General features: G+C 40.7%; 1 pseudogene; it reads right to left on the bottom strand.

The window, feature by feature from the left end:
* The window catches only part of LOC141504032 (ankyrin repeat domain-containing protein 26-like), a 37,199-nt pseudogene that overhangs the window by 8,663 nt on the left and 10,119 nt on the right, over window positions 1-18,417 (bottom strand).

The following is an 18,417-nucleotide window of genomic DNA, read 5'->3' as shown; positions in this document are numbered from 1 at the left end:
TGCTTTTTAAAGCATTCTTCTCCTCAATAACTTTTTGAACTGTTTTATCCATTTGACCTAAGCTGTTTTTTAGCATGCTATTTTCTTCAGCATTTTTTTCGATTTCCTTGACTAAGCTGCTGACTTCATTTTCATGTTTTTCCTGCATCTCTCTCTTTTCTTTTCCCAGTTTTTCTTCCAACTCCCTCATTTGATTTTCAAAGTCTTTTTTGAGCTCTATCATAGCCTGAGCCCAATTTCTGTTTTTCTTGGAGTCTTTAGATGCAGGAGCTTGTGCTTCCTCATCTTCAGACTGAGTATTTTGATCCTTCTTGTGCTCATTTGCAAAATATTTTTCAATAGTCTTCCTCTTGTTTCTTTGCTTGTTCATTTTCCCAGCTTAAGCCTGATTTTTGGGGTGCTTCCTGAGCTTTTGGAACACTCCCACAAGGGTCTCAGAGTGTGAGGTCCTGTCCTCCCTCCTGGTCTGTGAATGACCATAAGCTCCCCCCCTCTGTCATGGGGCTGAGGTGGGGGGCCCTGTTGTTCTATGGGGGCGCCTAGACTGGGATCAGGATCTGAATGTGGTCAGAGCCCCAGAGTCCTGTTCCAGGGGCAGAGGACTGAGCTTGCAGTCTCTCTCTCTTCACTCCCCTCCCTCAGCTCAATGCCCTCATGTCCTGGGGTCTCCTGCTTACAGGCTCCGCCTGCTTCTGTTTCCTGGTCTGGGCTGCCAAAAGACCAAGGCGCTTGCTGTGTGCCCTGAGGGCTGGGCTCCACGTGCTTGCTCTGGCAGAGGTACCCTGCTGTTCCCCAACTTTGTACCGGTGCTCCCAGGGGTGCAGCTCAGGAGTCTCCCCTACTGCTGTGAGCTGAGGCTCCCAGTGCCCTGGGGCTGCCTCCAGGAGGCTGAAGTTCTTTTGCTCTACTGGGCCATCCCATTGACAGGCCGCCCCTCCGACCCTGGGGAGCAGAGCCTTTCTGCTCTTTTCCAGGTTACCTTGAGTAGGAGAACTTCCTCACTGGGTCCCTTTATGAGTTCTCTCTTTCGAAAGTTTAGTTAGAGTCCTTAGTTTATGAATTTTTATCAGAGAGCTCCTAAGATTCAATCCCTTCATGTCGCCTGTTCTTTGCTTTTTGATTGTTTCCTTATTTTTTCAAACAGCATTTCTGCAATTAGTCTTTTTTTCCTCTTGTTTCAGTGTAAGCCTAGAATGAATTTCTTGTTTTAAAATCATAGCTCAGTAGAAATCAGGATTATAATGCCATTTAAGTATATTAATCTGAATTCTAAAGGAAAAGGACATTAATTTGGGGGACCAATCAATGTAAGGAATTCACTGTCAATAAATTACCTCTGGTAATGCAGATTGGTCCTTGTTCTCCAATTTTATACCTTAGATGGTCACCTGAGGTCCCCACTCTCTAATTTTGAGCCTTAGATGTTACCTGAGGCCCTGAGGAGTTGAGTAAGTTAGTACAGTCAGCATGTACCTAAAATGAGACATGAACCTACTTCTCCAAGCAGGACATTCAAAGACTTTGAACTTCTAGCCAAAATGTATCATATTTAGACATAAAGGGCAATGCTATAACCCCATTAGGAGATAAGGAATAGTTTATCTGTCACATCTATAGAGTGGGGAAGAGTTTATGACCAAGCAAGTGAGAACAGTATGAAATGCAAAATGGATAAAGTTGATTACATTAAATTAGAAATTTTTTGCATAAATAAAACCAATGCAATCACAATTGGGATGAACGAAAACAGCTGGGAAGCAAATTTCACAGCTAGTTTTCTGATAAAGATCTCCTTTCTAAAATATTTAAAAACTGAGTCAAATTTGTAAGAATACAAGTCATTTTGCAATTGATAAATGGTCAAAGGATATGATGAATATAGGAAATTTTTAAAAAATTAAAGTTATACCAGGACATATATAAAAAAGGCTTAAATTCATTATTGATTAGAGAAATGCAAATTACAACAACTTTGAGGTATCTCTTCACACTTATCTGATGGGCTAAAATGATCTATGTTAGAGGGGACACCAGTGTGTTGTTGGAGCAATTGTTCACTGCTCCAACCAAACTGGAGAACAACCTGGAAATATGTCTAAAGGAAAATAAAACCAGCAACACCATTAGGAGGTTTCTTTTCCAAAGATATCATAAAAAAGGAAAAAGAATCACATGTAAAACATATTTATAGCAGCTCCTTTTTGTAGTGGCAAAGAATTGGAAACTGAGGGGATGCACAGCAACTTGGGAATGGCTGAACAAATTGTGGTATATGAATATGATGGAATCCTATGGTTCTGTAAGAAATTTTAAGAGGGTGAACTTCAAAAAGCCTGAAAAGATTAACAGGAATTGATGCTGAGTGAATTGAGAACTATGAAAGCTCTGTAGACATTGAAAGTAATATGAACTTTTCTCCTCTCAGCAGTTCAATGAGAAAGGATAATTGTAAAAGACTTCTAATCAAAGATGCCATCCATGTCCAGAGGAAAAAGCTATGGAGGTTAAATACAGATAATAGTATACTATATTCACTTTCTAAAACTTGCTTTTTTTATTTCTTTCTCATGTTTTTTTGTTTCCCTTTATTTCTTTCACAACATAATTAATCTGAAAATATGTTAAGCATGATTGCACATGTATAACCTATACCAGATTACTTGATATTGTAGGGAGGGATGAGGGGAAGGACAATGGAAGAAAATGTGGAAGTGAAAAGGTTACAAACAGATAAATGTTAAAAAAAACCTAAGTTTGCATGCAAATGAAAAAAAAAACAACACTCAAACAAGTTTATACATAGAGTTCTTTTGGTGCCTTCAAGTTTTGTATTCAGTGGATAGAAATTCCATAAAGTGAATACATATATCCAATTAATTCCCTCCTCTACTGCCCTCCTTAGCTTTAAATTGTCTACTGAACTGTACTACAGAAGATCAAGAGGGAATGGTTTTCAAAATTCCTGATTTTTGTTACATATGAATGACCCTAGTAAAAATTTTAGAGAGGGATGTTGATAAAATTCCTTTATCAAATTATAAAATTTCTACATTTTCCTCATTCTTTTCCTATTACAACTTATTATTGATTTGCCATGTTTTATTTTGAAAAGAATTATTAAAATATTATAAAATAATTGTTATACTTTTGTAAATTCACTATAAATGAATAAAACTTTAAAATATTCAAGAGGAAATGTTGCAATGAACTCTGTGAGAAACTGAAAATTTAATTTTCAAGATTCTTTTTTACCTTTTCCAGTACTTATCAGTATTTGAAGATCTACAATAGTCTATGGGTCTGCCTACAAGTCAGCTTTCAGCATCTTCCTTAGGATTTGAAGAAAACATTTCTGAAGCACACTGTTTATCTTATTTGGAGGTGCCTGAACCACTGAGGAGTCAGAGGTCCAGTCCATAGTAGTCATACTCAAGGAGCCAGTTTTCTGAATGAAAAATTACAACTTAAAGAGATTTACAGGAAAAAATTATTAAGACCAAGATTTGTGGGTACACAGGCTATTCTAACAGCCATGACAAAAATCATCTCCAAGTAAACCACCACCAGGACAGTCTCAGGAGCTGGCTTGCCGCCCTGATAGAAAAGGTGAGCTGGAGTCCTTGGGAGCCAGAGTCCTTGGGAGCTGGACATTCTGCCCCACTGTGCAAAGGCACTAGACACAGCTGTACCTTATCATCTCCTCCCTAATGTACCCTTTTATCCTGTAATGGAAGAAGCTGTACCTACACACCGCTTGCATCCTCCTAACAATTACCTCATTGTTCTTTGTTCTACCCTAGAAGACCTAACAGTATATATGTAATAGCTAAGCAATAATAAAATTGAGCTGGAGGCATAAGGCAGTAGTGGCTTGACTCCTTATTCTCAGCTCCCCTCCTGGAGGGAGGTGCCACTGTGGGCCCCAAGGAAGCAGGGCACAACAAAAGGTGCCGAAACCCGGGATCCCCCTCTGAAGAGCTCTTCAAACTCACACTCCTCCTTGCTGGCCAAGGTAACTGCCCCATTCGGGCTGGCCTTTCAACAGCCCCCCGCCCCAGCGGCCCCATGGCTATTAGAGCCCCCTGTAGTCCCTTATCCTAATGGGGAATCTTCCCCCTTCTTCCCAAGATATGCAAGTATGGGTTCTTAAACAACTCCTAAGTTCCCGTCGCCTGAAATGCACTGAAAAAGAATATAAGATAACACTCCAGGAGGTTTTGGCTTTGGCCCCCTGGATTGAAGCTGGTCACATCCTGGATCCTGATGTTTGGGGGCATGTTCTGACACTCTCCTGCAGAGCTGAGGTACGTGGTGACTTTTCTCCCTCTCTGCCCTTCTATTGTCACTGCAATACATGCCTGGCTTTCAGGGAGAGAAGAAAAGCCTCAAGATATGTTACAGGCAGCTTTAGATGTAGAAAAAGCCAGAGCAGAGAGCCCATGCCACCTCACTGAGGTCCGTGATGAGGGCACTCACACTGATGAGAAATCCATTCACCCCACCTCCTCCTAAGCCCTCCCCGATCCTCCGCCAGACAACCCCCCCCCCCCCGCCAAAGCCTCCTCGTCTCTACCCTGAGTTGCCTCGGGGAGATGACTGGATCCAACTCCCCCAACACTCTCCCCCAGAGCCACCCTGGACACACAGTAAAATCCCTGACAATCCCATTGATGATAACCTCTGGGGCCTGAAACATCAAGATGCTTCCCCTGCCCCGTTAACACCTACTATTGACTTCACAGAAGCCTGCCAGATGAGAGATTCCTGCTGGGGTGCATTTTCCCCCAAGCCAGAACCTTTTGCTCAGGCTTTCCCAGTTAACGTTAACCCTACACCACAAAGACCCTTAAGGTGGTATCCCACAGATGCTAAGGTCCTGGAAAGGATGAGGAAGGTCGTCAGGGAGGAAGGCCTTAATAGCCCCTACTTGCAAAGCATGTTAGACACTTGGAGCATTGATCTCCAGGGGAATATAAACAACTCATATGGACTCTTTTAACCCCTGGGGACTTTCTCATGTGGAAGGCAGCCTTTTATGATGAATGTGAGCAACAGGTTGAGCGCAATAGTCGCACTGGTGTCCAGCTAACCTTTAACATGCTGGCAGGGGAAGGGACCTTTAGTACTACGAACATTCAGTCCCAGGGCCCCCCAGAATACTATGATCAGGTCAGGCTCTGTGCACTAAGGGCTTGATGTCGCACACCACAATGAGGCCCCTCTAAAGAGCCCTTGTGCAAACTCATCCAAGGACTGACAGAGCCCTTTTCTGATTTCCTTGCTCGGATCCAAGAGGCTGTTGAAATTAAAGTCACAAACACAGGAGCAGCCCAAGCCCTTGCTAAAGAACTCATTAAGGAAGGCTGCTCCCAGGAATGCCAGAGGCTGATAGATCTTTCTAAATCTACTCACATAGAAGATTGGGTTTTAGCCTGCAGGGATGTGGGTTCTATGACCCATCAAGCCTCCGCCCTAGCCCGATGCCTAGAGACCTTGCAGATACAAGTTCAGAGTGCACAGACAGGGAACCAAGACAGGAAATGTCATGCATGTGGGATAATTGGCCACCTAGCATGAGAATGTGCTAATTGGTAGCACCAATTCCCTGGTGCTGCCCCCCGCCATGGGCCCCAGCCCTCATAGACAAGAAAGCCAAGACACCATGCCCCAAATGTAAGAAAGGCCTTTATTGGGCTAAAGACTGTCATTTGGATCTCGCTCTCCCTCCTCCTCCCCCCACCCCCACCCCCCGGAAACGGGATGTGGGGCAACCCTCAGCCCTGGGCCTAAGAGGGAACGACATCCTCTGGACAGCACCCATTCAAATTGGGCAGGCCAGAATGTCCCTAAAATTGTCCAGGTCAGGCTGGACTAGGGTCATTCACACAGTAGCTGACACCACTGTTATCCCTGCCGATCAGGCCCCCAGTGAATGGCCCACTGAAAAAGCACCCACCATCATGGGGGTCTGTGGGGAAACATCCACTCAGATGCTGTCCAGAGACCTCCGATGGGAGGACTGGGAAGATCATTCAGGATCCATCCGACCCCTCCTGGTACTGGGTGGTCCTCTTGTCCTTTGGGAAAGGGACCTCCAGAAACAAATGGGTCTCCACATATCCACTGATGTCTCTACCGGTCACCCCCAATTCTAGAGGCCACTGCTCCACCCCTGCCATCCTTCCCTCCTTGCCCCCTGCCTACCCCAATGCAATGGAAGGATGACACCCCCTTATGGACAGATCAATGGAGTTTACCTACTATTAAATTGACTGCTCTCCACTGCCTTGTCTCAGAGCAGCTTTCCTTGGGACACATTGTTCATTCTAACAGTCCCTGGAACTCCCTGATTTTTGTTATCCCAAAAAAGACACCAGGAAAAAAACGTCTCTTACATGACCTTCGGGGACCCAACAACCAGCTGGTCCCCATGGGCCCATTACAGCCAAGTCTCCCTCACACATCGGCTATACCCCAAAACCAACCCATTTTTGTAATAGACATTAAAGACTGCTTTTACAGCATTCCCCTGCATCCTCAGGATGCTCCCCGCTTTGCTTTTTCTGTCCTGCTACAAACAATGAATCTCCAAATGACCACTTTCATTGGGTGGTTCTGCCTCAGGGCATGGCAAGTAGTCCCACCCTTTGTCAGACTTAAGTTGCTGCAGCCCTCAAACCCATCTGTACCTACCCACATCTAACCTGCATCCACTACATGGACGACATGTTATTGTCCCACCCCTCTCAGGCCACCCTTAAGATGATAGAGGCCTGGGTTAAAGAGAGCCTTTCTAATTTTGGCCTGAAAATAGCTCCGCATAAGTTTCAGAGGCACCCCCCATTTACCTACCTGGGCTTTATGGTGCATTCTTCCTCGGCCCTCTTAGGCTGGCCAGTCATTACTATTCCAAAGACCCTCACTCTTACTTCCCTCCAGGAGATTTGTGGGACCATTAACTGGCTTCGCACCTCTCTGCCTGTCTGGACTAAAGATTCGCAGCCTCTTTTCAACTGCCTTAGAGGCTCCCCTGATCCCTCGAACCTCCGTGTGCTGACCAGAGAGGCCGTGGCAGCCATTGACAAAGTTAACTCAGCTTTATGCCTAGCTACCATCTCCCGAAGGGACCCTCACTAACTGTTCTCCCTGATTGACTTTCCACACGTTGCCCGCCTCTGGCAGAGTGCACTCCTGCTTTGGGTACACCTATCACAGTCCTCCCTTCCCCGTATAGCCTCACTGGTGTTGTCCTTGGCTCATCTCATCCTAAAGGCTCGGAAGGCTGCCAAAGTTCATTTCGGAACCGACCCTGACGAACTTGTCCTTCCCATACCCCTTCACCGTATCCCTCACTGCTTTTCTGACTCCCCTGATTTTGCCTTGGCACTCCTGGGCTTTTGCGGGGTCTGTTGGTAACCATATGCAACCCTCCCCTCTCCTCAAGGGGATTTCAGCACTCCCTGTCAGCACACTCCCCTTCTCATTTCCCTCCCCCCTGACCCATTCCACAGGCTTATGTAGCCTTTACAGATGCAAACAGAAAGCACCTGGGCTATGTTATCTACAAAAATGGATCTGTTTTGTTCACTCATAAGAGCCCTCACACCCAGTCTTGCAATGGGTAGAACTGCAGGCCCTAGCCTTGGTCCTTGCCCGCTTCCCCTCTGATCCCATCAACATTTTCAGTGACAGTGCATATGCTGTGCAGATGCTTTCTAGCCTCCCCTTTGCATCCCTACCCCAAGAAGAGGCCAACCTCATGTCTGCTCTGATGCATTCCTGCACAGCAGAGCAGCGCCGGTGTTCCTCTCCCACATCCGCTCACATACCGGGCTACCAGGCCCATTCTCTGCAGGCAACAGTCTCATGGACAATCTTATCTTGTTAACTACCCCCACTGAACCCCTGCAGCAGGCAAAGGAGCTCCACCAAAGGTTTCATTTGTCCCCAGCATCCCTTCACCTTCTTTACCCTGATTTAACCATTGAGGCATGCAAAAACTTCTCTCAACAGTGCAGTAAGTGTGCACCATTTTTACCCCTCAGCCCACTCACTAGGACAGGAGTCAACGCTCGCAGACTCTGACCCAACTCTTTGTGGCAGGCTGATGTCACTCATTTTGCACCTTTTGGCCGGCACAAATACATATTTACTTGTATTGACACTTTTTCTCACTTTCTTTTTGCTGAAGCCTTGACTTCTGAAACTTCCAGAGCAGTTGTCACTGCTTTGATGGCCGCCTTCTGCACCCTAGGGGTCCCTTACACTACAAAAACAGATAATGGCCCCTGCTTTACCTCTTACCCCTTTGCCACATTTTGTTCCCAGTGGAGAATTAAACATGTCACGGGAATCCCTCACAACCCACCAGGCCAGGCAATTGTTGAACGGACTCACAGCACGTTAAAGAACACTCTCCTAAAAAAAAAATCAGTGATTCCCACAACTGGCGTGGCCCGAAAATTGCCCTGCACAGGGCCCTCTTTACTATGAACTTCCTGACTTTTGATTCTGAAGGGTTTTCCCCCGCCTTTAAACACTGGGGTGCCCTTTTCCTGGCCACACCTTTGCCCATGGTTCACTGGAAGGATCCTATTTCTAACAAATGGAGGGGATCTGACCCTATTCTTAACACAAGGGAGAGGGTTTGCTTGTGTTTTTCCCACAGATTGCACTGCCCCGCTGTGGATTCCCGACCATTTGATCCGACCTGCCTCTCGAGATGACACCCCACATCGCAGCCCTCACCAAAGAGATGCAGAGAATTTTGCTGAACAACAGAGGCAGAGGGAGGGGGAGAAGGCAATTTCCCCAACCTCCCACAGTGCTCCAGCACCAGCTCCACACCTTGGCAAAAAGAGCAATGGACTTTAAACCCAGAAGACACTTGTCTCTTCACCAACTCCTCATTTCTATGCTGTTCCTGATGGATACCCCTGAAGTACGGGCTACCCCCTGATGGGCACTTATCCCTTTCCCCCCCCCCCATTCTTTTACCCATAGGTTATGATGCATCTCTCTTCCCTGCGCTCTTTGCCAGTAGTGGAACTGTGGGTCTCCCCACACTCTCACCAGAAGAACAAGCAGCCACACTGATTCCCAGGACTCTTAACATTTCCAATTCTGTTGGTTTCAGCTTTAACTGGTCCTTTGCACACCCATACTGGGTCCCGCTAACCCACCCATTTCAAGGGGACCTTTTGCTTTTGACTCTTCTGACATAAGATTCCCAGCTTGAAGTCTATGGGGATACAATGGTACTGGTGTGTGCTGGCCCAAGGATTTTAGAACACTGTACTATGGACCTGAGACTAATAGACCACCCCAAATTCCACACTCCCCTCCCTGCCCTTTTCTCTCTAATGTTGGACATTCCCCCTGGTTCTGGTCTCCACAGATCCCCTGGGCCCCATGCAGAGGCCCCTATACATTCCATATCGGTTCCCGGCTCAGTATCTATTCTGATTTAGATGAGATTGGAGCACCCCCATTGAGATATAGACTCCCCCCCAATTTACAAAATACACCGCCCTGTCTCAGGCCCCTCTGTGCAGCCCTTCAGCCTGCACAGACATTAGACCTCTTTTTTAATGAGAGGGCTTGTCTGGTATAATGGAACTTGGGGAAAAATGGACCCTAGGCGGTCCAAGCTAGCACTGGTTGAGCCTACAACACAGCCAGAAAAATCAGTGTTTTTACACAGTCAGGCGTGTCTCACACCCCCATTTTTCTGGGTAGCTACCAATCTGACCCCTGACCACTCTGATATCCTGAACTGCTCCAGTAATAATTCTTGCTATCTTACCTCCTGCACCTTGCCTGATGCTGACACACATGTCCTGGTCCGTACACCCAGATATCTATGGATACCTGTGACCACTGATGGGTGGACTCAGCCAGTTACAATCTATCAAAGGGAATCCCGAGCCATTGGCCTACTTACCCTGCTCATAGCTTATTACATTTATAGCTTCTGGAGCCACCTCTACAACCACAACCCTTGTCACCACCCCACGACTGTAGGATATAGAGCACATGGCCAGAGAAATGGCTGGAATCTTTCACCAGCAAAATGAGGTTAATAATCTCCTGAGAGGAGCTATCCTTAACCTAAACCAACAGCTAGCCCTCACTAATGAACGAATCTCTTTTGTAGAACATCAAATTAGGACCATGTGTGATGCAAGATATACCTCCTTTTGTGTGACACCATTCCTTGTACAAAACCTTTCCCATGCTCAAACTCTCCTCAATAGGCAGCTTTCCTCCCAGTGGGACTCCTACTTGCAATCCCTGCTTGCCAATATGACATATAGGGTCCTGGACCTCAATGACACGGTCATCCGACCACGACTAGATAGTGATTCCATAGACATGCTCTTGCAGGATTTTTTTAGCTAGACTTCCCCAACCAAAATTATTCTTGGGGTTCTCATTCTTATTTGTCTATTACTCCTCCTCTGTTCTTTGATTAACCAGCGCAAAGCTGCTAAAGCCTTCATCGGCTCTGCCATGACTATCCAGGCCCTCTGGGTCCTAAATGAAAAACAGGGTGGGGAGATGTGGGTACACAGGCTATTCTAACAGCCATGACACGAATCATATCCAAGTAAACCACCACCTGGACAGTCTCAGGAGCTGGCTTGCCGCCCTGAGAGATAAGGAGAGCTGGAGTCCTTGGGAGCTAGACATTATGCCCCACTGTCCAAGGGCACTAAACACAGCTGTGCCTTATCATCTCCTCCCTAATGGACCCTTTTATCCTGTAATGCAAGAAGCTGTACCTACACACCCCTTGTACCCTCCTAACAATTGCCTCATTATTCTTTGTTCTACCCCAGAAGACCTAACAGTATATATGTAATAGCTAAGCAATAATAAAATTGAGCTGGAGGCATAAGGCAGTAGTGGCTTGACTCCTTATTCTCAGCTTCCCTCCTGGAGGGAGGTCGCCTCTGTGGGCCCCAAGGAAGCAAGCCACAACAAAGATTCATTAGACTTTAACTCATTATTTTCAGTACTTTACCATCCTTCAAGAATAAAGTAATGAGGCAATGTTATCATAAACATCAATTAAGAATAGGAAAGTGAAATAATTAAAGCTAAAGAATTAAAAGTATTTACTTTTAAATAATGTTGCATTTGAAGCATACAAAATGATTTTACTTTTGTAAATATAAAGCACAGTTTCCATAGGTTTAGAAAGTGACTGAGGACTCATTTTCAAATGCTCCCATAGGAAAATCAAGAGATAACTGAATGCTTTTTTAAAACTATTTTTGTATATAGTATATCTCCCAATAAGCTAAACACTATTAATAAACAATCATTTATTAAGTGATTCTGATGTACCATATACTGGACCAAATACGGAGGATATAAAAGCAGAAACACCAGTCCCTGATCTTAAGGTGTTTACTTTCTAAAAGGGGAAAAATGCAAATAAAGATGTACACACAAGTTCTATACAGATTATAAGGAAGCAATGTCCCAGATAAAGGTACTTGTTGTTAGGGGGACTGAGAAAAGACAAACTGGTAAATTTTAGGAAAACTTGGAAAGATTTACATGAGGCAAAGTCAAGTGAGCAGAACCAGGAGAACATTTTCCACAGTAACAGCTAAACTATGAAGTGGTCAACTATCGATAACTTAGCTCTTCTCTGCAATACAATGATTCAAAACAATTCTAAAAAACTTATGATGTAAAATGCTATCCATCTCCAAAGAAAGAACAAACTGATGGAGTTTCAATGGAGATCAAAATAGACTATTTTCACTTTATTTTTTTCATGAACTTTTCCATTTGGTTTATTTTGTTCTCTCACAACAGAACTAATATAGAAATATGTTTTAAAGGATTGCATATGTATTACCTATATCAAATTGCTTACTGCTTTAGGGATAGGGGAAGTATAGGGGGAGGGTGAAACTTTGATACTCAATGTTTCAATATGAATGCTGAAAAATATTTTTATATAAGTAGAAAAAATAATATTTAAAAAATAAAGATTAGCAAGGAGGCTAGCACTGGACTGTAGATGAGGGGAGAGGTGTAAAGTGTGAGAAGCCTGAAAAGGCATGAAGAACAGGTTATAAGGACTTATGAATGCCAAAGAGAAGTTTTTATATTTGATCTTGGAGGTGATAGAGAACACTACAGATTAATGAGCAGAAGGAATGACCAGGTAGGATTTATGCTTTAGGAAAATCATTTTCATGGCTATTGAAGTGAAGAATAGATTGGTGTGTGGAAGTTCTTGAGTCAGAGAAAGCAATTGAAAGGACAGTGACATAATATAAGCAAAAGGGGATGAGTTATACTGGTGGTTTTGAGACAGAAATGGACATCTCTGAGAGATGCTATGAAGGTAAGAAAATTTATTACCAGATTGATTATGAGGAGCGAAAGGCAGTTAATGATGCTCTCATGGTTGTATATCTAGGTGAATGTGAGGAAGGTGGTGTCCTCGACATTAATAGGGATATTCAGAAGGAAGAACTTGGGGATAAATGTTTATTGAATGAAAGATAACCTTCTAGTCTTCAAAAAGTATATCATGTAATAGTGGGTCCTCTTTGGAAATTGTTCTATACAAGAGAAAAAAGTATTATGTTGATCTCTTATATTATTTATTATTTAAAGATACGTCATTTTCCCCTGCATAACCTCAAATCCTCTGTCACAGTGCTTCAATGTAAGAGAAATGCTTTCAAGTCTTTATGCAAATTCATCAGTTACATACCGGAGATTACAGAGTTTTCTATCCCATTTGTCTTTTTGATTCTCTAGCTGTAATTTTGTTTCTCTTGTTTCTGATAATTATTCTTGTATTTTATAATGTTCATTTCTAAATTCTTAATTGTTCCTCTGAGTAGTGTACAACAGCCTTTCTTAATTTCTGCTGTTTGTTCATATTTGAGAACTATATCCTCAAGTTTCAAAAGGCTAATGGGATCGGTATAGAAAAAAACACAAGTAAATAAAATTATTAGTATTCTAAAATCTGTAGGATAGTAGCAATATTCTCAGAAATCAGAAACACTGGCACTGATAAAAGAGTATCCATATATAAAGCCAAAAGTTATACACAAAATTATTATTTTGTCAATAAATTTGTGTTGAATTTGAAAATAATTTCTCTTTTTGTCAATGTGTACAATTAAAATAATCTCAGCTACATATTTTTAAATACTTTTATCATTTTTTCCAATTTTCATATAAGAAATTTTCAACATTCTCCCTTTTACAAGCTTTTATGTTCCATATTTTTCTACCACCCTCCCTTCTTTCTTCCCTTCCCAAGGCAGAAAACAAACTACTATGGGGTGTACATGAACAATCATGTTTAATTTATGTTATCCTGTGAAAGAAGAATTAGAACAAAGGAGGGGAAATCATATGGAAAAGAAAAAAAAATACATAAAAGAAGTTTTAAAAAGTGGACTAGTATGCTTTGTTCTGTTCAGAATTCAAAGTGTTCTTTTCTGGTTATGGATGGAATTTTCCATAAATAATCTCACATAATTGTCTTTGAAGTGCTCAGAGGAGTTTAATCCCTCATAGTTGATTATTTCACAATGATGTTGTTAGTGTTTACAATGCACTTTTGATTCTGTCCACTTCGCTTAGTATCAGTTCAGTCAGGTTTTTTCAGGCCATTCTGAAGACCAATCACACATGATTTTACAGAACAATAATATTTCACATCGTGCATATGCCATAGCTTGTTCAGTCATTCCCAAATGATGGACATCCTTTCAATTTTCAATTCTTTGCCACTGCAAAAAGAGTTGCTGTGAATATTTTTGTAAAAGTTAGACTTTTTCCCTTTTTTATGATTTGTTTGGGATAAAGATCTGTTAGGAATTTTGCTGGATCGAAAAGTATGTAAAGTTTCATATTGCCCTTTGGGAAATGCTCTCCACAATACCTGGGACCAGTTCACAGCTACATCAACAATACATTAGTGTTCCAGTTTTTCCACAACCCCTCCAATATTGATCATTTTTATTTTTTGCCTTCTTAACCAAACCGATATTTGTGATATGCTACCTCAGAGTTGTTTTAATTGTAATGTCTAATCAATAAGGATTTGGAGCATTTTTTTCATAAGAGTATATTAGTTTTAATTTCATCAACTGAAAACTGCCTATTTATATCTTTTGACCATTTATCAATTAGGGAATGACTTGCATTCTCATGAATTTGACTCTGTTCCCCTATATATTTTAGGAAGGAGTCCTTTAATTAGAAACCCTCAATGTAAAAAATTTTCCCATGGGGCGGCTAGGTGGTGCAGTGAATAAAGCACCGGCCTTGGAGTCACTAGTACCTGGGTTCAAATCCGGTCTCAGACACTTAATAATAACCTAGCTGTGTGGCCTTGGGCAAGCCACTTAACCCTATTTGCCTTGCAAAAAAATAAAACCTAAAAAAACCTAAAAATTTTCCCCCAATTTTGTACATTCTTTCTATTCTTGGCTTTCTAATCTTGCATTTATTTGTACAAAAATTTGAATTTGATGTAGTGGAAACTAGTTATTTTGTAATTTATTATGCTCTCTGTCACTGGTTTGGTCATAAACATCTCCCCATTCTCCTGACTGGCTTATGGTATCACCTTTTATGTTTAAATTCTCTACCCATTTTAAATTTATCTTGGTACAGGATGTACTTAGGTTTTAGCACATTACTTTCCAGTTTTCCCAGCAGTTTTTGTCAAATTATAAGTTCTTATTCAGAAGCTAGAATCTTTGTGTTTATCAAATAATCTATTACTGTAATCATTTTCTATTGCTTTATTTTTACCTAATATGTTCCACTGATCCATGCCTCTCTTTCTTAACCAGTAACAACCTATTTTTATGACTACAACTTGATAACACAGTGATTTTATTTTAGCAACTTTGCTAAAATTGATAATTGTTTCAATAAGGTGTTTTTCATTGATTTTCTAGGGTTCTCTAAGTATACCACTATGTTTTCTGCAAATGGGAATTTTGTTTCCTCATTGCCTATTTAAATTCCTTAAATTTCTTTTTTCTTGCTTTACTGTTAAAGTTATCACTTTAAATGTAATGGGCATACTTTTTTCATGCGAATACTTCTAGTTTGTCCCTATTACATATAATGCTTGCTGATGTAAAAACATTGATACTGCTTATCATTTTAAGGAAAACTCCATTTATTCCTAGAATCACTAGTCTTTTTAATTGGAATGTGTGCTATATTGTGTCAAAGTCTTTTTTTAACATCTATTGAGATAATTATATGATTTATGTTATTTTTGTTATTAAAATGATCAATTTTGCATTTTACTTTTCTAATATTAAACCATTCCTGCACACCTGGTATAAATCCCACCTGATCATAGGGCATTATTTTAGTAATAACTTTTTCTAATCCCTTTACTAAAATTTTATTTAAAATTTTTACATTGATGACTTAAAGGTGGAGCCAAGATGGCAGTGTGAAGCTAGCATCATCTCCGAGCTTTTCCCGAAGGTCTGGGATATGATATTCAGAAGGGCAAAGGGCCTTGAATTACACAAGTACTAATTACCCTGAAAAATTAAGCATATTTTGTCATGTGTAAAAGATGGATTATTAATGAAATACAGGACTTTCAACATTTTCTGATAAAAAGACCAAAACTAAACAGAAAATTCAGTCTCCAAATACAAGACTCAAGAGATATGTAAAAAAGGTGAACAAAAAAAGAGGGAAAATGCTAATCACATTGTATACATCTCATTTAAAAATTGTATTTCTCATAGGATAGTTAGAGGGCATTAAAGGGCATACCCACTATTACATGATACACTTTTTGAAGACTAGATAGTTATCTTTCAATCAACAAACATTTATCAGCAAGTTCTCCTTTCTGAATATCCCTGTTGATATCAAGGACACCACCTTCCTCACATTCACCCAGATATACAACCATGAGAACATCATTAACTCCTTTTCACTCCTCAGAATCAATCTGGTAATAAATTTTCTAACCTTCATCTCATCTCGCAGAGATGTCCATTCTGTCTCAAAATCACCAGTATAATTCATCCTCTTTTACTTATATTATGGCACTAGCCATTCAATTGCTTTCTCTGACTCAAGACCTTCCTCAGACCAATCTATTCTTCACTTCAATAGCTATCAAAGTGATTTACCTAAAGCATAAATGCTACCTGGTCATTCCTTCTGCTCACTAATCTGTAGTGTTCTCTTATCATCTCCAAGATCAAATATGAACACTTCTCTTTGGCATCCCAAAGTCCTTATAACCTGGTTCCTCCTGCCTTTTCAGTTTCTCATGCTTTACTCCACTCCCCTCATCTACCATCCAGTTGTACTGACCTCCTTGTTAATCTTTCTTTTTAAATATTATTTTTCTAATTATACAAAAAGACAATTTTAACATTCATGTTTAAAAGATTGAGTATCAAATTTTTGTCCTTTAACAGTTGAAGAGATTGTTCTTAAAGGATATATGATAAAAATGAGACATGAAGCAATTTGATTACATGGGTGGGATTTTCCCTATAGATAGAGAAGGGAGAGGACATAGAGGGTCTAAACATAAAGAAATCATGAAGTGACCTTATTTTACTAAATATGTTAGTTAAGGATGTTTGTGGTACAATAGGGATAGAGGATGGGAGTGTACTTCAAAAGGTTGAATCTAAAAAGATCACCAAATGATCTTACTTTATTTCATACTTTGTTAACAAGGGTTATAGCATTAAACTTAGAGTACTAGAGTGAGCCCAATATTTTAGTTAAGGAGGAGTGCAGTATGATGGTTAGAAGTACTAAAGGGACAGAGGGAGAGATATACCCAATACTCTTGTCTAAGAGGGTAGAAGTATTAATGTTGGAAAGTTTGGGGACAGGAGGAGAGATTGAATCCGATATTTTGGTTAGGGTGGTTGTAGGGCTATGGTTGGTGTACTGTATTTAGACACAGGGAGAGAGTGTACTTAGAAGGACTGGAAATGAAAAGATCATGAAGCAATTTTGCTTTACTTTATCTTTTGACTACAACTGAAAGAAATGTCAGGAGTGGGCTATAAACAGTTCATGAAATTATTTGTCTTTATATGGTGCTTTGGCTCATGAGAACTGTGTATCCATGGAGGGTACTTGAAAAGTGAGGGTGGTATAAGTTGATTATAATCTGGTGTGATTTATGACTCTTGAGTAGTGTATCTCTAATGGGACAGAAAAGGTGATTGTACTTAATGACTAAGGCAATGCTGCTTATTATTCAACCAACCAAGCAAGCAAGCGATCAAACTTTGGGAAAAAATCAAGACCGATAAAAAGTAGTATATTTTGCCAGAAGGGTGAGGAGGTATAAGATGGGGTTAAAACAATAAAGAGATGAAAAGAAGAACTCTAGTAGGAGAAAGCTAGGCATTAAAGGAAAAATAACAGCAATTAAAGATATGGAGAGACATATTATACTACAGGGAAAGAAGGGAGGGTGTGATCACTGCATAAATTTTTCTCTCAAAAGTTTTGGCCCAATGAGGGAATAACATGCATTCCCAATTGAATTGAAAAATCTATCCCACACTTCAGGGAAGTAGAGGTTGGGAAAGGGGAAGAAAGGGTGAGAAGGGATGATAAAAGGGGAGACAATATTACAAATAAAAGCAAGGAGAAAATTAAAATTTAAAAGAAAAGTTTAAGGGGAAAGAGTAAAACATTGGTGAGGAGAAGTAAAAGAAAAGGAAAGAGAAAGATAGCAAGGAAGGAAATACAGAATTAGTAATTTTAATTGTACATGTGAGTGGGATGAACTCTTTCCAAAATTGAAGGTGATAAGAGAATTAAAAAAACAGAATCTTACAATATGTTGTTTACAAGAAACACATTTGAAGCAGAGACACATAGATTAAAGTAAGAGGCTGGAAAAATACATTATATTTTAGCTGAAGTAAAAAAAATAGAGTAGTGATGCTGATCTCAGATAAAGGAAAACAAAAAATAGATGTCATTAAAAGATATAGGGAAGGAAACCAGATCTTTTTAAAAGGCACCATCAGCAATGAATTTACCTCATTATTAATTATGTATGAACCAAGTGGAGAATCTTCAAATCTTTATAGGAGTAGCTAAATGAATTACAGTGAGAAATGGACAGCAAAACTAAAATAGTCAAGACCCTCAACCTTCCTCTTTCATAATTAAGAAAATAAACAATAAAGAAGTTAAAAAGTTGAATAAAATCTTAGAAAACTTAGTTTTGATAGACCTATGAAGAAAACTGAACAAGGACAGAAAAGAATGTAATGTTTTCTCTGCAATACAAAAACCTTACAATCAAATACAGAAAGCAGAAATAAAAATACATGTTTTTCAGAACATGAGGCAATTGAAAATATAACAACCATGGAAAGGTAAACCAAA

Source organism: Macrotis lagotis, unplaced genomic scaffold (genome assembly GCF_037893015.1).
Source record: "Macrotis lagotis isolate mMagLag1 unplaced genomic scaffold, bilby.v1.9.chrom.fasta BILBYCTG032, whole genome shotgun sequence".
Classification (NCBI taxonomy): Eukaryota; Metazoa; Chordata; class Mammalia; order Peramelemorphia; family Peramelidae; genus Macrotis; species Macrotis lagotis.
The sequence above is the reverse complement of the archived record's forward strand: the minus strand, read 5'-3'. Positions and strand labels throughout refer to the sequence as shown.